Raw genomic sequence first — 26569 nt, 5'->3', positions numbered from 1 at the left:
AGGGATATAATAGGGGACATTATTGTATGCCCTTAAATTTTAAAAGTATGGGATACCGTTATAATGTAAGGGAAGCTTGGCGTTGAAGGAGCCCGCGATCCGCTTGGCATCCTAAACCTAAGAGCATTTTCACATTGTTAGATACGATATCGGATATCGTATACTATACTACCACAACAAAGTAAAAAAACTGCCTTTTAAGATGTATTTACAAATTTCATTAATAGTTCATAGTAATAAAAAAGTAGGCTTTATAAAAAATGACCGATTTTCATGCGATGTTTTATTTAAAGTCAAGAAGAATTTATGTATCTCTAAAATATAAACCATAGCATAATACACCTTAAGCGAGCGATTTGTACTGAACATAAAAAAACACCATCAATCCAAGCTTGCTCCATCCAAATGAAAGCATGTTTTTCCGATTTTCCACCCGCAAATAATTATTTCAAACATAAAAGTTCTTGCCCACATTATTCAATCAATCTTTGGGTAATATGGCTCCATCGATACTGTCGATGATTTCGCCAACGTCAAAGTGGATCCCACGTGGGATCGAATTAATATTATTTGTAATAAAATTCAGCCAGTGTACGGTATAAAAGTATAAAATTATGGCCTCTAGGGCTCTAGCCAGCCACGGTTAGAGGTAGAAATACCAAAATAAATTCTCTAGAGCACGACGTTGTTCGGTAGTCTGGTTCTCAGTTCTTGTAAGGCGATAGCTAGACTTTACAAGAACCCGCGTGGGCTACCCGGCGTTGACGCCAGAATGGTGGTTATACGCGTTTCATGATTATTTTTTCATTATCTGCACACTTCCACATTAGTTTGCTGCATAATACGCTATCAATATTACACTTTAAACAATATTAATAAGCAAAAACAAAGAAATTAATCACGAGGCTATGTTACCAAAATGGCGGTCGACGAATAACCCCTGCCCACATTATTACTAACTACCAATAAAGCCAGCTAATTTGTTCCGGAAACAGACAACATTTTTTTTCAACCGGAACCAAAGACCAGAGACAAATGAGAAGGCGGTACGGTTAATGCTCGGGGCCATTCGGAGGCCGATGTTGAAGGCTTTTTGGAATTATTTTTGTCTGCCAAGCGTATCAAGTGTGCATTTTATTTTCTTTGTAGAAAGTATCAGTCATTAATATCTTGCCTAAATGCTTTGAAGATCTTAGTTAAAACTCTCTCAACAATCAATTGCATACGGCAGACCTCCTCAAGCTAATTAAAGGTTAGGCACTATTTATGTATACGTGTGTAACCACATATAAGTGTGTTTACTTTTGTACGCAATGATGATAGGTACAACAACTTTAATATACTCTGTCAAGCCATTTCCGTCAGTAGAAAAAAGCGGCAAATTGAAAAAATGTAGGCACGAAGGGTTATCGGCCCATAGAAAATTTGAATTTAACAACGCAAAATAATGACTATAAAAGACTATAAGTAAATAAATATTACAGCAGCAGTAGGTACTTATTCTTTATTTTTATCCAATATCATCACTCTTGATGTGGAAGAAGCTAAAATTGCTTCAATTTGTAGCTTTATTAGCAAATGTTTTTTGACATTACAATTTCCTTCCTTTTCACGACAAAAACTTCTTAAACAATAGACGTCTACCGATCAAAAATGAATGAGAAAAGCGTTCGATAAAAATATAATACAAAAAGCCCCAAAAGTTGTCCCATTTTAATAAGGAAACGCCCCTACCGTCAAGCAGATCAAACATTGTTTTCGGGAGTTATTTTAGGTATAAGACTGTCTTGCAGAATCCTCAAATACTTTCAAAAGATATTCAGCATGCTTTAGGGCGAGCGCTTCCCAATGTAAATGTGCATTAATTATAGCTCGTGTTACAAACGCATAAGGTATATTTTGGATGAATAGGAAATAAAAATTATATTTAGATTTTCAATATAATTGCAAGTTTAAGGAAGAGTATACATATAAAGCGTCTTAGAGCCTACTCGTATTTTTACTCGACAAAAAAGTTTATATTCCGAATTTAAAATTCTTTGGTATAGCATACAACATAACAATGAATTTAAGAGAATTTCTATCCCTATTGTCATAAAGTTTATTTTTCCATTCAAGTTAGATTTGTAAAGTACCTTTAAGGAAGTTTTTCTATGTCTGAATCTTGGCAGATGCGGAAGCATGAATATCTTACGTATTCGGTATCGTATTTTTCGTTTTTCTTTTGGTAGGAATTTACACTTTCTTTGAATGTAGATCTACCCATTGCTTTTCTTAGCTTAGACGGCCATCAAAACATTAAACTATTCTTTATTATTTTCATGATGACAATGACAACAGATTACATACATTAACCATTATAGATAACACTGTTTTACTTTTGAAGTAATTCCTGGTACATACCTATTATTTTAATTCAGATGTAGTATTAAAAATGGGTCAATCAACTATTTCTTGTTGTTATTCTGTCCCATTAGCGAGGAGACAATAGTAGCATAGATTGTTAGAACTGCTGTAATATGTTCTACTAACATGCTCAGTAGATGTCCCATTATGGAAAGGTCTTATAACTACCATAAAATGCAAGTTTGGTTCATTTAAAGACGAAAAACCTAGAATTTTAAGAGTGACTCAGGAGACCGTAACCATAGCAACGTGTGACAAGAAAATGTTGATTAACCCAAATAATATCATCGATCCTATTTTATTTCTTCTCAACTAGCCCTAGTATGTAACCTCTTATTAATATCATTAAAACAACAACAAAACAAAACACCGCGGGGCACAAAGACCTAACATTTTAACTTTTTTTTTATCACGAATCCCACCGCGCGGCCCGCGGCACATTCTTTCAGCCAAGTAGCCAAAAAATGCTGGCAAGACAGCCATAAACGTCCTATCTGAGAAGTTTGACATGTAACGCATATTATGGGAATTAGATAACTGTAATATTGTTACATTTTTGCTGGAGGCATTCCGGCCATTTTGTTTTTTGCCTTTAATACTTTTTTGGAGGCCGGGGGCGTTTGCTTGTTAGGGTTTTATTTACTGTGGAAATGTAATAAAATTGGTAGAATGAGGTAAATATTGCTGCTATAATGTTCAAGGATATTTACATAATAAATATTTGAAAAAGTACCCATCAATAAAACATATTATCAGTAGTAGAAAATTATATTATTATTAATGTAATCAATATTTTGATACCTATCTTTACGGTTTTACATAGTTTTATTGTACTAATTATTTTATTTATTTGTTTCAGGTACTTAATTCTAGCCATATGTAGTATGCACCTTTTAATATTGGTAAGAGCATCTAAGGAAAGCATTTGAATTTGCTAGGTTGGTGCTGTAAAAAATACTGATCTACATTTTTTAATGTAAATCCTATTAAAAGTAATTTTACTCCCTATCGCTATAAAATGTCGCTTAGTAAAACAAAAAAAAGAGAACTATTGGTATTTAAGCTGTACAGGACAGGAGACAAAAATAAGACAGTTAATTCATCCCAAACTCACGTTATCAGCATTCCGCTTGGCGGCGCCACTGATGTCTTTATTGGCCATTATATTTATGCCACATCTTGACTTATGTAGCGAGTATGATAAGGCTTTGTTTTCGAAGGGACACATCGACTTGCATAGGAGATTGATTCATAGAAAATAAGCACATACAGGAATAAGAATAAATAAATATGCGTTATATACTTACGATTATTTTATACAGTAATAGAGCGAATTATAGCTTAATCCTTTCTTCTTAGGGTTCCGTACCAAAAAGGTACAAAAGGAACCCTTATGGTGCGACTCTGTCCGTCTGTCCGTCCGTCTGTCACATCGCTAAATATCTCGAGAACAACTTAAGCTATCGATTTGAAATTTGAAATAGTCAGGAATAAGGCTAACCGAGACGCATTAAAATGTTATTTTTATTTTTTATTTTTATTAACTATGGATAATGGCAAATATGAAAGGGTGGCAAAATTTCAAAGTCTACTTACTAGATCAAGTGGGGTATCGTTAGAAAGAGCTCAATTTGTACTGAATTTTGCAAGAAAATGTAAAAAAATAAATAAATACTACATGAGATACTTTAAAGTTTGTACGGAACCCTTAACTTAACCCGGAAGTTAAACGAACTCGCACTTGATCGGGTTATTTTAGCAAGATACGTTTACGTTACGCGAATGTGCTACGAATTATGTTTTCGCTACACGAGAATTTTACTTCCCACGCGGTACGCCGTAGAGTCTGTGCGGAAAAAGAAGAGTCGTGGAATGTATGGGGCGCAATACATTTCACGACTCTTCTCTTTCCAAACAGACTCTAGCACCGTAGCACATAATATGTGTGTATGTGCGTAAATGCATAAAAGCCCGATTCTGATTTTAACTTCTTGTTCTGTAACGGTTATGGATTGATCTGTCAGCTGATAAAAGTGACATTTCTGGATCAGGCTCCGTGAATAGGCCCATATAAAAAATCTCCTCCTTTCCTTTGTCAGTCGTGTAAAAAGGAGGCCGAGACATTCTTTATAATTATTTTTAGTTTTAACACTTTAACGCTAACACATAAATATAAATTACAATTTACACATGCAAAGTAACGGGAATCGTAGAGGTAAATCCAAAAAAAACTTAGAACTAATGCGACGTAGTTCCAATAACTAATATACCTATGATTGTATTTAACATCGAAAAAGACAAGTCTACACGCAACACACATTTCCAGCAAAACATTTTCACCTAAACTCCAATTCATTACCTGTACCTGCAGGCAATAATTACTCTAACATTACTAATTATGGCAACATTAGTCCCGCGAGTCACATTGCCGGCCGCAATTGCAAATTAATTCAGTTTTAGTTCACTAGTGCGGCAATGCGTGTTTTTGCCGTGTCGTTGTCATGTTTCGTGTAATTTAGTGGGTTTTGAGATATGTCTGCAGTACACTGTTATTAGCTAAATGCCCAAATCACTTAAGTGGTTAGGTTTAATACCTATTAACTGATTAGGTATTAAACCTAACCTGTAAAAGCCTCCTCAATATCGTAAGCTCAAACGTTAGGTGTTTAACTTAACCCAATAAACATTGTTTAAGCGACCTCATCCCTAATCAGGCAACACCTAAAATAAAAGGCCGATGACTGGCATAAAAGCTGCCAGTAACGTATAATTGCTCAGAATTTTCAAGTGAATTTCATCCAATCTATGAAACAAAATGAGAATTTTGCTATCTATAGTATGGTATTACAACTTTGCCTCGATCGTTTATCACAATTAAAATCGAATTCTTAATAGTATCGCATCCGTTGAAGGTAGATAATGTTGGTACATCTTTTAACGTAGGCTAATACATACAGGTGATACTATTAAAGCACCTAAGTTACAACTCCATATGGATTCGGCAATTGGTCTCCTGCTATGAATACCTGCTAGAGTCTGTTCGGAAAGAGAAAAGTCGTGGAATGTATTGGGCGCCATACATTTCACGACTCTTCTTTCCGCACAGACTCTATCTAGATCAGTGGTTCCTAACCTTTTCAGTCCGGTCACCCCTATGACTAACTAGGGAACCTGATTTTACCCCCCCTCTTAAAAAATAAAAAGTGTACGTTTGTTGTATTGTTATATTAAGTTAGCTTATTACCCCTGTAAAATACCAGTTTTACCCCCACGGGGGTAATTACCCCCAGGTTATGAACCACTGATCTAGATGTTTGTAATTGGCATTGCGAATAGGCTAGATGACAAATTTTCATTTATGGTATCAATCAATCAGGTTTCTTTTTAGGATCAAATGTCTATATGGGACCCATTGCATTAAAGCAATACAAAAGTCAGAAATGATAGTCAAAGTCCGAGAGTCGTACTTCACTCGCAAAACGCCCCTAGCAAATCGCTATGTGAACGTGACGTCAAGGTCACTGAGATCGCATCTTAAAGTATGAACAAAACAAGAAAATTGCATTTTTGCCGGTGAAATATTGCGTTTATGTATATAGTTGCTATACAATCTTTTTTTGGATAAAATGTGAGGAATCGAATGGTATCCTTACTTATTTTGTTTTATAAAATTAAAAAAAAAACTTATATATTGAAACTTTCAGGTGCTGTATGTTTGTATTATTTCAATTTTTTTTTAAATAAAATTGCTCATTTGCTATCTATTTTACTAGATTTTGTTATAAAATTCAACATGTGTCATCATCCCTATTACGTGCAGAGTTAGCTTGGTCCAACACTGAATAGAACTCCATAGACATATTCTCTAACCGACCTTCCAAATTCAAACTCATCGTTCATAGTTCGAACACCGAAACAAAAGAATGACTGGCACAAAAACGGCAACGCCATCAAGACGCCCCATTAAGTTGATGAAGAAAGTATTTTATAGCTGGCAACCCTAATTACACAACGTAGTGAGCGGCAGATGGTTCATTTGGTTTGTGCAAACTCATTCACTTTCAGGATAATTCGAGCGTATCTAGCTGATGTCATTCAGTTGTCGTGCATTTCACACGAACTTGCCCGTACATGTATTGGGGCGAGCGAGGCGCATGATAACTAAATAACATGATACAAATATAATTTTGATGTTAAGGGACCCACTGATTACCAGTCTGCCGGACGATATCGGCCTGTCAGTTGTTCGGAACTGTCAACTTTTTGTTCTAACTGACAGGCCGATATCGTCCGGCGGACTGTCAGTGTGTACGATCGAATTGGCCTGTCATTCGGGCGGAACTGTCAATTTATGATTTCTGTCACATTCTCGAGAGCTGCTAAAAACCAATGTCATGTCACTTATATGGAAAATTACGTACACATTAACTAATTTTAAGTGTATGTGAAGCTTTTTTCGAATCCTAGAATTAAATACCGTTATGATACCATTATTTTTTTAACTTATTTGAGAGGAGTTGCAGATGCATTTAGGAGCATGTGATAACGAACAAATTTTAAACGTGCGGTGCGTCCAGTGCGTCTTCTCACTTACTCGTGACACAATAGTCAGTAATAAAATCACAAAAAAAGTTATCATATTTTAAACATAATATGCTTATGGTTTCTACTTATTAATATAATATGTTAGTTAGCTACAATACATTAATTATTAAGCAATAAAATTCTAGGTTCATATAGGTGAAGTAAATCCAAAGTATTATAATTTGCAAATATAGAATGCTAAGTATGTCAATACATTTACGCAACGCTAGTAAGAAAATGTTTACATTTAAAAGACTTTCTGTACCCTTTTACTCTGTAAGTAATTATTTTGAGTTTGATGCGCCATAAGACGATTGTGCCTCTCGCTTCCTCATTCACGAAATGACAAAGACGCAGTTCACTAGGGCTGTAAAACAGCTGTTAAGTGCTTAACGCGATTTGCATTGGAAATCTAATTTTTAGTGCGATTTAATCACTGGACTTTTGCCTTTTTATATCTTGCGAAGGTATTCAGTTTTATTTGATACAATAAACATGTTTTAATTAAATTAAATGTAACTTTGTAAGTTGCCGACTAGCTTTCAGCTTGTATTTTAGCAGATCACATAGAGAGCGAAAGGGTGTAGCAGGATAAGCCTTCAAAAATTGCCCCCAAAGCTTTGAGTTCAAAACTACTACCAGTTGATGCCCCGTCAAATGAAAATAATCCACACCAGTTTTTAACCCTCTACTGCCGCCTGGAACCCCGTGACATTCATTTAACCCTAAAAAGTTTTTTTTTTTTTCTCAAAAAGTATAAAACGGACAATTATGAAATTTTTCATAAATGTTGATGTCATCTATACAAACTATCAAAAAAAAAACTAACTCTCTACTTACTTATTTTCCTAGAAAAAAACCTAAATAAAAAAATAAAACACCCTGTATATCAGTTCAAGCTCGTCGTACTATCACCATTTTTGTACTAATTATTAACCAACTACCTATCTACATAATATATAAGTTTCATGTAAATAACAAAGGTGGAACAGTGTGAAAATATAAGTATTGTTCAGTACGTACCATGTATGTAACACGCTTACTAAACGTTGACGACACTAGTAAAAGATATCGGCCCGCCAACCGGGAAGCCATCCGTAATCATTTTTTTTTTGTTAATTTGAAATGGAGGACAAATGAAACTCATTAATACTTATTCGAACAAGTGTTTCTGTTTATTTTACTTTATTGTTTTGTAAAAAGGTACTACGTAATTGAGTTACTTAGCATTTTATGTAAGTTCTTGAGTCCTGCAAGCGAAATAAATTAAAAAAAATGGCCCTCGGCCGTGATGCTGGCCGTGTTCGATTTTCAAATATTTTTTTCGTAATTAACAAAAAAAAAATGATTACGGATGGCTTCCCGGTTGGCGGGCCGATATCTTTTACTAGTGTCGTCAACGTTTGGTAAGCGTGTTACATACATGGTACGTACTGAACAATACTTATATTTTCACACTGTTCCACCTTTGTTATTTACATGAAACTTATATATTATGTAGATAGGTAGTTGGTTAATAATTAGTACAAAAATGGTGATAGTACGACGAGCTTGAACTGATATACAGGTTGTTTTATTTTTTTATTTAGGTTTTTTTCTAGGAAAATAAGTAAGTAGAGAGTTAGTTTTTTTTTTGATAGTTTGTATAGATGACATCAACATTTATGAAAAATTTCATAATTGTCCGTTTTATACTTTTTGAGAAAAAAAATAAAAACTTTTTAGGGTTAAATGAATGTCACGGGGTTCCAGGCGGCAGTAGAGGGTTAAAAATTGGTGTGGATTATTTTCATTTGACGGGGCATCAACTGGTAGTAGTTTTGAACTCAAAGCTTTGGGGGCAATTTTTGAAGGCTTATCCTGCTACACCCTTTACAAGCGCAACAAATTTAGAGGAACGCGAAAAAAGGTTTAATTACTGGATTACAGCACTTAAAGTATAGTTGATCAAACCAATTTGTCAGTAAATAAAGAACAAAAAAACTATACTCTTCCTTTTGTTTTGGGTGCTAGTACTAGTGTGCGACAAAGATAGTATGATTCTCTCTGTCTATGTTTGAAATGAGACAGTCCTTTGACTATAACTACAATTTCAAAATTAGTATCTCCGTAAACTTTTTTTTGCGTTCCTATAAATTTGTCCATGAGTGTATATATCTGTGGCAATACCAACTATCGTCTACCTCATATAATATCACTTGGTTACCGCAATCTCTAATCTGAACTTAACTCCAAATCTACTTCGAAGTTAAATCCCACCACAACACTTACAAAAGGGAGTATCTTAGTTCTAATACATGGCGGTTACGACATTTAGCTGTAATAGTATTGTGCAGTGAAATGTCTTTGGTTGAACATTCTAGAATACTCCAGATGGAGTACAATGGTGTTAGGCATTATAGTTTAGTTTGAAACTACTGAGGTACGTTACAATAACGAATCCTCTTTATTGCACAACCTCAATAAAACATTTACAGAGAGACACACGTAATACATGAAGACAGGCGGTCTTATCGCTAAAGAGCGATCTGAGGTGTAAACCGGCTATATCAATTTAATTTCGTCAAATCAAAATTAAACATTAATCACGAAAAAATATGGTTACACACATCATACTCAAAAATATGTCCCATCTCTTATGTCAGGGAATTAAGAACTATGGGACATATTTTTGTGAAGTTATATGCACCCATATATTTACACTTGACTGTACAATAAGCAAAAACACTTTACTATGTATTTTCCGGTCAATCGAAAAAGAGACCTTGGCACTTTAAATTAAGGTCCATCAATCACAATTAATACTAAACAAAATAAAGAAAACCGAATCAAACAAACAAATCGCTCCAACGATCAAGAAATTATTAATTTCGAGCAAAACGAAATCATAAATTGGAATTTGAATTCAAAATTCAAACTTCGAATTGGAGACGGTCCGGCGCGACGGTTTGAAATAGACCGGAAATCGGTGATCGGACGTAGGCAGGCCGGACATTGTCTTCCTGAAGCGGACGAGCGTGAGGGACGGTCCGGACCGGAAATAGCGTGTGTTACCAATAAGAGCAGAATGGTGCGATTAAAATTAGCAGTAGAAGGGTTATTTGGTGAGGTGTAAAAATTACCACAAAAAAAGGTCTTTCGAATATTATTTATAAACGTGAGATTTAGAACCACCTGACTATCCTTTCAGAGGTAACAAACCCTATTAGCGCCACTTGCGCCATCCCACTAACCCGGTTTTAACTTTTAACCTGTCAAACCGTTAACCCAGTGTAAAATTGTACTGCTAACCATGGTAACTCCAGCTTAAGAAAAAGCGGCCAAGTGCGAGTCGGACTCGCCCATGAAGGGTTCCGTATTTAGGCGATTTAAGACGTATAAAAAAAACTACTTACTAGATCTCGTTCAAACCAATTTTCGGTGGAAGTTTACATGGTAATATACATCATATATTTTTTTTAGTTTTATCATTCTCTTATTTTAGAAGTTACGGGGGGGGACACACATTTTACCACTTTGGAAGTGTCTCTCGCGCAAACTATTCAGTTTAGAAAAAAATAATATTAGAAACCTCAATATCATTTTTGAAGACCTATCCATAGATACCCCACACGTATGGGTTTGATGAAAAAAAAATTTTTGAGTTTCAGTTTGAAGTATGGGGAACCCCAAAAATTTATTGTTTTTTTTTCTATTTTTGTGTGAAAATCTTAATGCGGTTCACAGAATACATCTACTTACCAAGTTTCAACAGTATAGTTCTTATAGTTTCGGAGAAAAGTGGCTGTGACATACGGACGGACAGACAGACGGACAGACAGACGGACAGACAGACAGACAGACAGACATGACGAATCTATAAGGGTTCCGTTTTTTGCCATTTGGCTACGGAACCCTAATTAAGCTATTTGTGTTTAGACTTTTTAGACTATAGTCATGGCAAATAAAAGAATACCTGCTTTGCTGTATTTTTACATAAGCACATTTGATGAACATTATTCTAAATCTGGCTAAGTACGTCTGCGATAACAAAACACAAAAAAACCATTGAACCAACCATAAGACTACTTTATTCACTTACACAGATAAATAACGTAGCTAACTTTCTTTTTAAAATATTAGGCTGCATTCGCGGTTTAAGTTCCAAAGTCAATAAATAGGATACGATAGCGATCGTCTATTATCAAGTTAGCAAGTCTGAAAAAGGCATGCGAAACAATACCGAGGGATAGAATTCAATTCGGACTCACTGCCAAGAATGTGGTTCTCATTGCTTGCCGAGGACGGTTTTAACAGCCAAGTAGGGAGACACACCTGACTTCGGGCAAACTCGGCTCCGTTCGGCTCAGCATTGCTCCGAGCAATTATTAGGGTTGACGCAACTTGAGTTCCTTTGCGTGCCCGACCACAGAAAAGATAATGACTTGAATTTTGACAACCCTAAATAGCCGAAAGGGATAGTGCCATAAGTTAGAAAGGGGAATCGCTGTCAAACTTCGGTTTTACTTTAACACAGTAGCTGAGAATAGTAAGCGTGACGCTGTTGCAAGATTTTATGTATTTTAGCGCAGATTTTAAAGTCAAGAAATCAATTGACTCAGGAGAGTTAATGGCTTTAGATATTTATTTACATAACAATGACTTAGCTTAAGTTTTTTAAGACTTCTCTTTTATTTTTTTTTATTTTTTTCATTTTAGAATACAAAACGTATATAAGTATTAAACATTTGATGACCTGTAAGAGTAAGTATTTCAGTATATACCCATAATCCCATGGTATAAGTACCCAACATAATATGGCTTTACCGCCAGATTAGACTGGTTCAACTAAGAATTTGCGTTTGGTATGCGATGGCAACATCGGCAAAGTTCCTTAATAGCGATTCAATATGCACATAAATTTGTCTCGACTTCTGCATTGGATAGGGTCTGCGTTTTGTGAGATCTTGGGTAATCTTTAGGCTGCTTATTCTTTGCGACTGATAGGGGATTTCATTTTTACTTTTAAATGAAGTGACACATATATATGCCAAGCGCTGGTGGTCTAGCGATAAGAGCGTGCGACTTTCAATCCGAAGGTCGCGGGTTCATACCCCGGCTCGTACCAATGAGTTTATCGGAACTTATGTACGAAATATCATTTGATATTTACTTAGTCGCTTTTCGGTGAAGGAAAACATCGTGAGGAAACCGGACCTTATAGTTTACGGCCTTATAGTTTACCCTATGGGTTGGAGGGTCAGATGGCAGTCGCTTTCGAAAAACTAGTGCCTACGCCAATTCTTGGGACTAGTTGCCAAGCGGACCCCAGGCTCCCATGAGCCGTGGCAAAATGCCGGGACAACGGACAACAACAATATGCAAAAAAAAAGAAAGACTGACTTTTAAATGCGTTAACTACAGTTATACGTTTCATTTGTAGTATGTAAGTTGTATCTTCAAGTACGATTTTATGATATGCTAATTCGATTTATAGTCCTAACAAAACTTTATTAAAATTGTGACTCCGGCTTGACACAAAATAATCTTTATCTTTAAAATATTAGTTCGGTATACATTTTCAAGACAAAGAAAAACCTATAGTATAAATAGAAATTGCTTTGCTTGCCAACCAAAATTTGAAATAATCTACACAGATAACAAATCGCAAAGACACCTAGCACTCCACTCTCCACTCCACAGCTTCAAATCACAAAAACCGTTGAGAGCGTATTTCAACTGTTCTCAAACGGACTCAAATAGCGAAGGCGATATTTTCCCTTGCCTTTCTACCACGGAAATAGCCTTCTACTGTTCGAACTTTATCTACGAGAGGCCGATTCTTATTTAACAATTTGATATGGTCTTGATATCATTTTGATACGACCTTGAGTCTGGGCATCGGGCACACGCGCACCAAGAAGTGCGAGAGAAATACATTATGAGACTCCTGAGGGCCTAGCAAAAATGCCAGGCGTTTACGCTACGAAAACGAAACGCTTTCGGTCTCTCTATCAGTCTATCACTCTTCTATATAAGTGCGATAGGGACAGAAATTTAGATTGTACTTCGTCGGCACTAATCAGCGTGAGCCGCTGAATATTAAGGTCCTTAAGATGAAAACCATATCAGACGATGTGATGGAATATGTTCGCAAGAAGACCCGATACGAGCTGAGGGTTGTCCAGCTGCGATCGCGCCATTACGTGCACTTCAGCTTCTTCGTGACGCGGCTCGAAACCATTGCAAGCGCGGACTTCTGGCCGAAGGGTATGACCACCTACATCAGGGTGCGTAGCCAACGTGCAATCGTTAACGCTCCGTAGCGAACGAAACGCAACTGTCACTATCGGGTGTCATTCTGAATCCCTAACAACGTTTGTCCTAAAGTCACTTGCCCTAACTGGTTTGTCCTAATAGGCACATGCCCTACCGATCAATTGTCATAACGATTATTTTCCATAATGTAAGATTCTGAAAAATGGTTAGGTATTAGAACTTGCTGCCACAAAAGTGGGTTAGGTTAGGGTTAGAACTGCGACCCTCGCAAAAAAGAAAGTATGCTTAATAACATTAGGGTAAGTAATCAATAATTAGGGAAACCAAAATTAGGGTTTTTAGTGTTAGGACAACTGACCATTATGACAAACAATATTAGGTAATGCAAAGATAGGAGAAAAGACTTTAGGGATTCAGATATAGATCCGTCACTATCGCACTAGTGTGGAAGAGTGATAGACAGAGATGACTACGACACGCTACGGCTACGCGCCCAGAATTGATGACGCAGCAAAAACAACTATGTCGCCAAAATTACTTTTAGCTTTTAGATTATTATGTATGCATGTTAGTCCGTAATGGATGTGTCTATACTGTCTATGGGCCTTTGTTGCCTGACAGTAAATGATTTTGATTTTTTTTTTAATATCAAAAAAAAAAAAAAAAAAACAGAATTGGCCCCCGAATCGTCATTTCAACTCGGGTGGCTCTTTCAGTATTTTTTTAATACTAAAAGGACTTACGGACTTAGAGGGTATAAAAGACTTAGAGCCTTTTAGTTTTATGGGTATGCGATTTGTGGCTTCGGCTTTTAAGTTTTAGTTTAAGGTTTGTGGATGATATGGTGTCGAAGTTTTCATATTATGATTTAAAACTCTTGAATTTTTCGTTAAAGTATAGGTATTGTGTAGGTTATTTGTACGGAGAGTGTTATTATTTATATACTACAACTAGTAAACAAAGAAATAGGAGTATGAGGACTTCTAAGTCGAATTCAAACGTGTCATATTGTTAGTAAGTTGAGTATTTAAAAACTAAGAATAAAAAATACGATGTTTAAACAAAAATACAATTTAGATTCAGAAGTAAACAAAGGTTATAACTGAGAGTTAAAAGGTTATAAGTTTCAAGACTAGTATTTAAACAGCACAAAGTTTACTTACTAAAATATCCTCCAGTTTAATTGTATTTTCCCTCCAATTTGCTTATCCCGTGCATTCCTTTAATCTCCTCAAAACTTCGTCTCGCCCAACTTCGCCCTCGTTGTTTCTAGATAACGATGCACTGGCACTGTTGGGACGTTAGTTTCGTTATACATTTTTGCTGACGTAAGTTTTTGCGTGTAAGAAACCACACTGTACAGATTTTTTTCTCTCTCTCTCTTTTGTAGTTGTTAGTTGCTCACCAGGAGGTCGATTCTACTTTAGCAATATGTTATAATTTTGAACAGGATTTGACACGACTTTGACGATCGTCTTGGTGATTGGCCCGTATCTCACGCACGACTTTGACTTCGAAGTCCATAATAGCATCGAAATCTGGTGATTTCAGTGGTAAAATTACCAGTGTTTTTGATTTATACTTTCACCAAAATGACAATGATGAATAACATTACTTGATAACGGGTTAGGAGGACACTACGAGTATTTAGAGTGTTGGTTACATTTACATTATTGTAAATAAATTAAATTCACTTAACAAATAACTTGAGATAAGGAATCACGATAGTCGATTATGATGTACAAACGCCATCAGATATATCGGAGCGGCCAGGGTGTTCACAATATCTGAACACGCACTCTAACGCCTTATTGAAAAAAGCGGCCAAGTGCGAGTCGGACTCGCCCATGAAGGGTTCCGTACTTAGGCGATTTATGACGTATTAAAAAAAAACTACTTACTAGATCTCGTTCAAACCAATTTTCGGTGAAAGTTTGCATGGTAATGTACATCATATATTTTTTTTAGTTTTATCATTCTCTTATTTTAGAAGTTACAGGAGGGGGGACACACATTTTACCACTTTGGAAGTGTCTCTCGCGCAAACTATTCAGTTTAGAAAAAAATGATATTAGAAACCTCAATATCATTTTTGAAGACCTATCCATAGATATCCCACACGTATGGGTTTAATGAAAAAAAAAATGTTTGAGTTTCAGATCTAAGTATGGGGAGGAACCCAAAAAAAAAAGCGGCCAAGTGCGAGTCGGACTCGCCCATGAAGGGTTCCGTATTTAGGCGATTTATGACGTATAAAAAAAAACTACTTACTAGATCTCGTTCAAACCAATTTTCGGTGGAAGTTTACATGGTAATGTACATCATATATATTTTTTAGTTTTATCATTCTCTTATTTTAGAAGTTACAGGGGGGGGACACACATTTTACCACTTTGGAAGTGTCTCTCGCGCAAACTATTCAGTTTAGAAAAAAATGATATTAGAAACCTCAAGATCATTTTTGAAAACCTATCCATAGATACGCCACACGTATGGGTTTGATGAAAAAAAAATTTTTGAGTTTCAGTTCGAAGTATGGGGAACCCCAAAAATTTATTGTTTTTTTTCTATTTTTGTGTGAAAATCTTAATGTGGTTCACAGAATACATCTATTTACCAAGTTTCAACAGTATAGTTCTTATAGTTTCGGAGAAAAGTGGCTGTGACATACGGACGGACAGGCGGACAGACAGACATACATGACGAATCTATAAGGGTTCCGTTTTTTGCCATTTGGCTACGGAACCCTAAAAAAAACTACTTACTAGATCTCGTTCAAACCAATTTTCGGTGGAAGTTTTCATGTATATTTTTTTTAGTTTTATCATTCTCTTATTTTAGAAGTTACAGGGGGGGGGGGACACACACATTTTACCACTTTGGAAGTGTCTCTCGCGCAAACTATTCAGTTTAGAAAAAAATGATATTAGAGACGTCAATATCATTTTTGAAGACCTATCCATAGATAGGTACCCCACACGTATGGGTTTGATGAAAAAAAAATTTTTGAGTTTCAGTTCTGAGTATGGGGAACCCCCAAAATTTACTTATTGTTTTTTTTTCTATTTTTGTGTGAAAATCTTAATGCGGTTTACAGAATACATCTACTTACCAAGTTTCAACAGTATAGTTCTTATAGTTTCGGAAAAAAGTGGCTGTGACATACACGGACAGACAGACAGACATGACGAATCCATAAGGGTTCCGTTTTTTGCCATTTGGCTACGGAACCCTAATAGAGGCGTGTTCAGATATTTGTGAGCGCCTTGACCGCTCCGATATATTGTACTTACTCCAAAATTTATTTTGTAATGAAATGAAGTATTTACATAAATGCATGCTGGAGTTCATATGCCGCGGGTATTGGCGCTGTTATTTAATATATGTTTAAGGCACTCGTACCTACCTGCCGGTCTTATGCGCACTATAGTCGTTCCGCTTGTTAAAAATAGGACGGGAGATGTGTCTAATAAAAGCAATTATAGACCCATATCGTTGGCCACCGTAGTGGCAAAGGTGCTGGACGGTGTGCTTGATGGTTTATTAGCTAAACACATTAGCATCCATGATGGCCAGTTCGGGTTCCGACCAGGGCTATCTACGGAAACTGCTGTGTTATGCCTCAAGCATGCGGTTCGGTACTATACCGACAGGAAAACACCAGTCTATGCGTGTTTTCTTGACTTAACGAAGGCCTTCGATCGTCGTATGAGACGACATGCTTTGGCATAAGTTGCGTTGTGAGACGGATCTCCCGGATGAAGTAACAGAGTTGTTTAAATATTGGTATGACAACCAGTCAAATAGCGTGAGATGGGCAGGTAAGTGCTCTGATGCGTATAGGCTGAATTGCGGGGTGCGACAGGGGGGGCTGACATCGCCTAAGCTGTTCAGTCTCTACGTTAATGGCCTGATTGGTGAACTCAACAAGACCAAAGTTGGGTGCTCGATTGATGGTACTTTTATCAATAGTAAAGTTACGCAGACGATATGGTCTTGTTGAGTCCATCAGTTAGTGCACTTAGAAAGCTGCTCGGGATTTGTGAAGGGTATGCGGTCGCCCATGGCCTCAGGTATAATGTACAGAAGAGCGAGTTCCTAGTATTCAAGCCAAAGGGGGGCACCGTGGGTACGGTTCCAGCGGTGTACCTGTACGGAACGGAACTTAAACGAACCTCGCAGTTTAAGTACCTGGGGCACTGGGTGACGGAAGACCTGTCGGACGGCGTGGATATAGAGAGAGAAAGGAGATCCATGGCGGTACGCTGTAACATGCTCGCCCGCAGGTTTGCACGATGTACGAGGCAGGTAAAAATCACTCTTTTTAAGGCCTATTGTCAGAGTTTCTACACGTGCAGCCTGTGGGTGAGGCATTCTGCGAGTACCCTCAATACACTGAGGGTACAATATAATAATGCATTTAGGATGTACGGAACGGAACTTAAACGAACCTCGCAGTTTAAGTACCTGGGGCACTGGGTGACGGAAGACCTGTCGGACGGCGTGGATATAGAGAGAGAAAGGAGATCCATGGCGGTACGCTGTAACATGCTCGCCCGCAGGTTTGCACGATGTACGAGGCAGGTAAAAATCACTCTTTTTAAGGCCTATTGTCAGAGTTTCTACACGTGCAGCCTGTGGGTGAGGCATTCTGCGAGTACCCTCAATACACTGAGGGTACAATATAATAATGCATTTAGGATGCTGATGGGGCTGCCGCGCTACTGCAGTGACTCGGGTATGCTCACGGAGGCTAGGACAGACGGCTTTCACGCCATTTTGCGTAAACGTGCGGCATCCCTGATCCGACGCGTGTGCGCCAGCCCCAACAGCCTCCTACGTGTGGTGGCCAGCAGGCTGGATTGCCCGTTCCAGTACCACTGGGTGAAATTACATGTCCGGTGACAGCGGGCAATCTAGACTGCGTAGTTGTAAGTTATGTTTAGTTAATAGTTTGTATTTTAGCCGTAAGTAATACTAACATTAGTTTTAATTGCTTTTTGTTACTAACCAATGATATGGACGATATTATGTCTGAAATAAAAAAAATCAATTCAATTCAATTCAATTCAATAAATACGATTATGAAACTATCCAAAGAACTCAAACACCGAAAATCACACAGCAAATGTACCATTCGCGCCCATTTCCCGTACCAATTACCCAAACTGCCAATTAGGCCAAGCAGAGCTGAGGCAAGGAAGGCATTACTCATTTGTAAGGAAAAATCCATGGCACAGAAAATGTCGCCAATAGTGATGGGACGGTCATGGGAACGTTTTGGTAATATGGGTCAGAAACGTTCGGGAATAGCATTATACAAAAGTGAACGAATATAACGTTAACACTATATTAAGTACATGCCCAGAAGGATAAAGTAATACCTATCCCATCAAAAACATTACATGTAAAAAGGTGCCAGTCTCGCACCGCTTTTACTACAAAAAAGTTTTGAGATATAATGTGAAACCAAGTCGGTTATTTTAATCAGTGCCAGGGGGTGTTAAAACCGTATCAATAAGATATCTTTAATTTGTAATACGTATAATGACTTGGCCATCGCACGGCTGCATAATGACATAAGGATCATCGACACCTATTAAAAATAATTCTAATTGAACATAACGCTAATTGCAGTTTGAGCATTACACATATTTGCGAGTTCGGTACGAGTAAAGCATTATGTGCGATTGTAGTTGTAATGTAAAGCATTATGTGAGTAAAGCATTAACCTAACCTAACCTAACCTACTCACAAATTAATTTAAAACACAAACGAAAGACACTTAGGTACCTACCTAAAGGAAAATATGTTAATAATCCGTAAAATCCTTTAATAATAAAGCTTAGTTACATCAAAACAGATCCGAAATCTTATTAGGTACCTTATCTTTTGAAACCTTATTATTCATAAAAATCTCAAGTTTCATGTATAATAATAAATGGGCAATGCATGTTTATTTATTTCAAGAAGCTAATTACCTAAATTTTGATGTTATACAGTCAGCACCAGCAGTTGCTAAGCGGGCGAGGTGTTCAAAATGATCTTGACGCGACTTTATTGTTAAGAGAATAAGAGCGTGTAGGGTAATTTTGAACACCTCGCCCGCTTAGCAACTATTGCTGCTGACTATACCTACTCGTATTCGATAGAAATACAAATTGTATCACAAAAGATAGGTACACAAAGCGATTATTTACAGGAATATTCCCGGGAATAAGTAAACATTCCCATGTCACGTCACTACCCACCACTATCTGACCTACTTCCTAGCTCAACGACCTCAGTGTATACCCGGCATTATTTTAAGGCAAGCCCGAATTTCACACTCCCATCTCCCAAGGAATTCCAACCTTATCTCTATTGTCACAAAGTTTCTATTGACTTGAAGGTATGTTAATTTAATTTAGGAATTTATCTGGCGGATCATGAGTGTAAACTTTATGGAGTTGTCTTTACTGCGTATGTAAAGGTATTAAAGGATACAGCTGTTTGTGTCAATAAAAGTGAATATTTAATTTGGCTTATGATTTATGGTTGCGGCTATAAATTAGAGATAGTCAATGACAGTAGTTTATTGGTTTGTAAATGCAGGTTTGTGTTTATTTTGTGAAATGTTAGTATTTAATTGCAAACTACGACTTACTTGACTACCTTAGGCTAGATTTGAACTTCTCTCTTACTTAGGCTAGAAGGACTTCTGAGATAAAACTTCGGATTATCTTTGATTATTCTTGAGATCTTTTCTTTGTTTGGTCGAATTAGACGAAACACTTAAGCAACTAATGTTACTTCAAAAGTTATTTTGAATTGGAGACTCATTGGTTGATTGGCTTTTGATAATAATTTTGACAAAGAATTCACAGAAACTGTCTCAAGTAAAGAAATTGGTAAATTAAACAAAATCCAAGTTTTTTTAAATTATTTGTATCAAAACCAGTTACTGGTATCAATACCAAATGTTGCCAAAAATCTTTGAGTAAAATTTGCTTCAATACCAAGTTACAACGAACTGCCTAAAACAGAATTAATACAACATCCGCCGTCTAATAAAACACAAAAAAACATTCATTCACCAATTTATTCACATCCAATGCTCCAATAAATTCCTTCAAAAACAAACTCATCGCCAAAACTGTCGTAACTAGGCACAAAAGAATCGTAAATAAGAGGGAATTGGGGCAAAAAGGACTAAGTGAATGCATCCAGTAATGAGAGACGGAATTAGGACTCGGGTAGGTTCGGGCATGCTCGGGTGTCCTCGTAAATTGTCGCCGCAGTTTCGAATGGAATTGTTCTGCCATTCGCAAACGTATACCAGCCACGGTGAAATTTCGACCAGTGAAATTCTACCTTATATTGTGCGAGTTTCTTAAGTAACTAGGGGTCATGTTATATGGACAGTTCAGTTGAAAATCCGTCGTGAATGAAGATGTGGAGAGTTGACTAGGAGTTTCGAGGTTCTGTAGTTGGAGAAGTTTTGCAGCGATATAATTAAATGAGAAAACGTGCGAGGTTTTGCATGGCTGGGAGCGGGCGTGAATATATGATTATTCAGCTTTTACATAGTGGTGGATTAACTATTTCTTGTTGTTATTCTGTCCAGTCAGCCAAGAGACAATAGTAGCATATAGTTTGTTAGAAGAAATTGTACACCTTCTTCTGACACGCCTGGTAGACGACCCTCAATGTAAAGGGTTTATAAGTATCTGAAAAAAGCGTGTTTTGTCAATTTAAATGCCTAAACATCAAGTTTTAAAGAGTGACCCAGAACGTAACCATGGCAACAAGTGACAAGGAAAAGTTGATTACCACCACAACATAAAGCATGTTTCTGATTAATTGTGGTTATGTGTAGTTTAGCTCTCTAGGGTCGGTTGCACCAAACCGCCTGTCACCGTTAAAGTGATCGCAAAATTTTATTGTATGGGAATTTTCATAGTTCTTTGCCGAGTTGATCAGTCTGTCAAATGTGGTTGATGCAACTGGCCCTTAATCAAACGCAACTTGTTTTTGTCGTCTGCTTTATATTATAATAATTATCATTCATTATTACTGCTCTTAGCCTAAGGTACTTTGTATCTTTAAGACAAAAGGGGAGTCCTCAGAAAGATATTAAGGGAGAAAAATGGGAACCACGAGGGTTTTATATTGGAAAATAATTATGTTCCGCCACCCGAATGAACGGGATACTAATAGTGATGAGTCTCATAAATAACCTAAAAAGTCAATTTTATTCAAAGGTTTTCAAGTGGAACCCTAGGGCGGAAGGGAAGACAAAAAGGACCAAGAGGGCTATCTCAGCCCATTCCTTTGATTGCCTCGAGGATTTGATCGCGATTGATTTGTGCACTGAATGGCGGTTTAATGATACGATCGGATAAAACGTTGAAAAAGTAAAGTTTATGTGTAGATTTTTCTTTACCCGTACTTTGTTGGTAATGGCCTATTTTTCGTGATTTTAAAATGCCTAGAGGGCTAATTAGAATTAATAAATTTACTGCCAGCAAACAGTGGTCCTCGATTCATAGGTTCTGTTCCCTCCAAAGCGAAAAATTTAACTAACCACTTAGTGTAAGGCCTGAGTGGACGCTCAAGTTGGGCGTGCAGCGGGGCGGGGCGTGCGGCGTGCATGTTAAACAAATGCAAGCGTATAGGAGCGGCCTTAGTGCACGCTGCTCAAATCACTTGTGAGCTCGACGCCACGCTGCACGCCCCGCCGAACGCTCCGCTCCGAGCATCCACTCAGGCCTTACACTTAGTCAGCGATAGCCACGTAAACCATGCACTACGAGCGTAGTAGCTGACGCGAAAATCGCCTACGAACAGAGATCTTTAATATCAAATTTCTATGAAAATAAGACATTTATAATGATATCGCCTCTGCTCACTTTGTTCTATTCAAATCGGTACATAGTCAGCTTCGACGGACTCTTACATAAACAAACATACATATCGGTGTAGCAGCGCGTAATGGGTAAGCAGCGCTAATAAATGGTTTATCTATGTATCTATCTATCTATATAGATAGATATCTTTCTAATGGGTTTAAGTCCAAATGTAGCAAAAGCTTGACGTAGCACGATGATGTTTCATGCGCCCTGAAATAATTATCGCAAATGTATATACAGTGTGTGGCCTACAACACGGGCGAATAATTAAAACGTAGATTCTACTCCTCAAACAATAAAACTTTTGTTCAACAACTTTTTGAAATTATGTAGTCTTAAAATTGTCCCTTTTTCAAACAAACTAAATAATATTTTCAATGTACTTTAAATTCCGTCTAATTGACATTGCCCGTCAGTCTTGTCACCGTACAGGCATAATCAATTTCGTAATACATTGCGTGTTCGAATAAATTTTAAAGTGTTTTAAAATACAAACCACCAAGTTATTTTTAAAAGTCGCTGAACAAACATTGTCTAGTTTGAGGAGTAGAATCTACGTTTTAATTTTTCGCCCGTGTTGTAGGCCATACACTGTATAGTAAGTACTTCGTAATATCACTTTCTCCTGCGCAAATTAAATTATCATTTCATTATTTCACGAACAATGCTCCAGTAAACAATATCTCGGAAACATTAAGATTTCGCCGGTTTTCAAACGAAAAACAATATTCAAAACAATTTGATGAATATTCACCGTGAAAGGGTAAAGTGATACAATGAGAACGTTATTAATTATGTTTTGTGAATTGTTCCATTAATTGTTAATTTTGGGCTCGCATATTGTTGATATTTAAATGGGATTCGTAAAGGTGTTTTTGTAAGATTTACATATTGTTAAATTTGATGTAATTAATTAGTATTTATTAAACAATTATTATGAAATATTTTGATTTGTGATTTTTTAAGTAGTCACACTACTATATCAATTATAAATTGAAGAAAAAGTGACCAAGTCCAACGGTGGCCGAGGCGGGAATCGAACCCGCGTCTTCAGGTCACGCGGCTAACATCCTTACCACTAGACCACCCGGCCACGACGTACCGGCAATAGAGACCGGGGTAAGATAAACTGTTTTTTTTTTGCTCTGGGCCCTAGAAGTGTATCTTGTATCCCATCTAAACGTATTTAAATGACATTCCTCAGGAAAAAAACAGGATCTGAGCAGGCCGTTGAACCCTTGAATCAGTCGGCATCCTTTCATCTCTTATATTTAAATCAGGCTGTTCCGCCAAATCCTAGCCTGACCCATTTCCGGGCCGTAATGCTGCACACTTCCGGGAGAGGTGCAGCCCTTTGCTGGCGGATTTTGTATGTTTCAGTGGATTATTGGAAATATACTGATTTGGTGAAATGTGTTATTTCTAAAGTTATCATACAGGCCAATTGCAACGTACCCTGATATCAGATTGCTGATATCTGGTTAAATAGTTATCATGCGTCTGGCTCGCGTCAATACATTATACAGAGAAGTACGAGCGAAACTCAAGATAGCTGAATGACATCATTAAATGTCATTCTAAAAAAAAATAGTGTACCTACGTTCGAATTGGCCTGTAAGTATTCATAATAAATCCCGATAGAAGTTGCTATTTTCATCCAATTTCGTATTTCTATTCGAAAGCATTTCCGAATGTCGTTTAAAAAACAGATATCTGAGTAAATAAATAAAAAAATTGTGTAAAGATAAGGACATTAATCAACCAATTAAATTGTCTGTCAAGCTAAACAATTTTAATTTTAGTAGACTTAACACGTTTTCTTATAATCCTCATTCTAATCGCCTGAACTCAAACCCGTCGCAAAATACAACAACTCCACCCGCATCCCCTGCGCCTTCAATTCAAAAAAATAATAATAACACTTTGCATAACCATCCCTACCGGATCCAAAACGCGCATTTTTCACTGAAACGGGCCTCCATAAGTAGGTTAAGTGAAATCTGGTAGCAAAGTCTTTTGAGTGCTTCGATGTAAGCCTCCTTTGTGGTTCTAAACGGCGAGATGACCTAGATGTGTCGTAATCGAGTGGCGAATACAGTGCCTTTGCTTTAAAAGCGTTTTCGGCATTTGTCAGCGCATTATGGAAGATTCTACGGCGAATAAAATACCAATGTTTAAAGTATAGATAGCTGTCGTTAGGTGTTTGAAAATAAACTAACAATCAAATCGTATTTAAGATGACATTAATTTGAGTAGAAAATTATAAGCGGACTTTTTATAAGTACCCTTCGCGATCCGATAGCAGGACTCCTATATTTGACAGGTATGTAATAAGTAGAAATGTGTGTGCTGTCTCAGGCCAATCTTTCGTGAACCAAATTTTATTAGTCGTATTTTCTAATATCTTATCTCAGTCTGATCAAGTGATCATCAATAGCGAGATATTTTTTTTTATATATATATGTCGGAGAATGACTGAATTGTGCCATCTATCGCATTTGAGAGGCGTTTTATCACGCAATCTTTGACAAATAGAGCAAACTAAGGTGTTATGTGTACACCTGAGTGGCGTTCGGCGCAGTTCCGCCAAGGCGTCATAGAGTGCGCTGTCAAAAACAAATGAAATACAGAACAATTGAAGTTATGCGGTCTATCAATCTTCAAATGAGAACTTGATGAGAAAGAACGGGAGAAGATGACGTCTGTGGCGGTTCCTGGGTCCACTGGTTTGCTTTGATTAAGAAGTATAACGTGTGCTATGATTTGTAATCAGTCTTATTCAGTAAAGACTGTGAGTTGAATAACGTATTTCATTGACGAGGGCTCGTCATCCATCATTGAAGGTCCTGATGTAGTGCTCCTGATAGTATGATACGCCCACGATTCCCGACATATATATAAACTGGATTGTGTAAATTTGCCATTTTCCTATGTTACTTTCTACGACAACAAGAAACACCAGTACAAGTACCTATGTCTGAGCAATGCCAGTAATTACATTCAAAGACTAAAACAAACCACACCCGCTCAGACCCTTCGTTAGATGAGCTATTTCATGAATAAACATAAAGATGGCGGAAACAGCTGATTTACTACCCCCGCTCGGTGCAAGCATTATCTCCGTAGAAATAAGTTGCTGTTCTACGAAATTTTGTTTACCTACTTTTATTTTTTTACATGTAGAAAGAAAAAATAGAGAATAGCAAGAAAAGTAATGAGTAGAGAAGATAAATGAGTTTCTGAAAGAAACTTTATTTAGTGGCAATTGTTTCTCAACTTTTTTTCTAAGATGTAATTGATTGATTCGTTGCTCATAAATTGTAATAGTTCTGTAGCCTTAATATATGATAAATAAGAAATAATAATAAAGGGGCCCACTGATTACCAGTCCGCCTGCAGTCTCTGGTCTTAGCGGGCGGCCTGCCGTCCTAGACCAATAACGTCCGATGTGTTATTACAATAGTTGTTATTACTGTTGAGTTTATTCGGTTGTTAATGAAAATATATTTCAAGTACTTAATAGTTATGTGCCAGTTGCGCAAATTTTCCATAATTCCTAGTAAATTTCAGGAAAATTTCATAGGAAATTAAGGAAGCTTTCATTTTGGTAACGAAAAATTTCGATCCCCATACAAAAATTAGAGAAGTACCTATCCAAATTTCAATGTAGAAAATTCGCAATCTTGGAAACTTTCCAACGACACATCAGTAGTCGCAAGCCTTGAACGGACTAACCTCAACAACTTGAGCCGAGATTTGCATCACCGCGTTAACTCCCGACGGGCACATCTCTAATTCAATCGGCGTCTATCAAGTATTCATGTATATGATAATCCGCTCGAGCCGTTGAATTCATAGCTTTGTGCTGTGTTATTACTTATTAGTTGTTATTACTGTAAGGTTATTAATTAAATATATTTCAGTAATTAATCCATTTAATTATATTAACCCCCATTATTTTCACAAGAGTTACACTAGAGCTTTAGTTGGTGATGAGGCATTTTACTGTTTGGCGAGTGAAACAACAATATATTTTATGTAAATGACAAATACTACCAACAAGCAATAAATCTAAATCTTATTGCGCGGCTGGTCAATTGCCAGACGCATCATCATCTTACTCGCGTTGTCCCGGCATTTTGCCACAGCTCCTGGGAGGCCTGGGGTCCGCTTGGCAACTAATCCCAGTAATTGGCGTGGGCACTAGTTTTTACGAAAGCGACTGCCATCTGACCTTCCAACCCAGAGGGTAGACTAGGCCCGTATTGGGATTAGTCATTAGTCAGTAATTGCCAGACGTTAATATATTTTATAATAATTTGTACGCTTGGCTAAAATATCCCAGGCACCAAACCTGCTCGCTGTTTAATAACGCGCCAACATATTTATGAAGTAACTTATAAAGCTACAAAATACAAGATATTACTCCC

General features: G+C 37.1%; 1 protein-coding gene and 1 non-coding gene across 7 annotated transcripts in view; one reads left to right on the top strand and one right to left on the bottom strand.

Moving 5' to 3' along the window:
- The window catches only part of LOC134648992 (uncharacterized), a 561268-nt gene that overhangs the window by 441790 nt on the left and 92909 nt on the right, over window positions 1–26569 (top strand). The window lies entirely within an intron of this gene.
- Window positions 23161–23232, bottom strand: Trnat-cgu (transfer RNA threonine (anticodon CGU)). Its single transcript has one exon. It is a non-coding gene; the product is annotated as a tRNA-Thr (tRNA).

Source organism: Cydia amplana, chromosome 6 (assembly GCF_948474715.1).
Source record: "Cydia amplana chromosome 6, ilCydAmpl1.1, whole genome shotgun sequence".
NCBI classification, from domain to species: domain Eukaryota; kingdom Metazoa; phylum Arthropoda; class Insecta; order Lepidoptera; family Tortricidae; genus Cydia; species Cydia amplana.
Note: the sequence above shows the minus strand (reverse complement) of the source record. Positions and strands in the feature narration are given on the sequence as shown.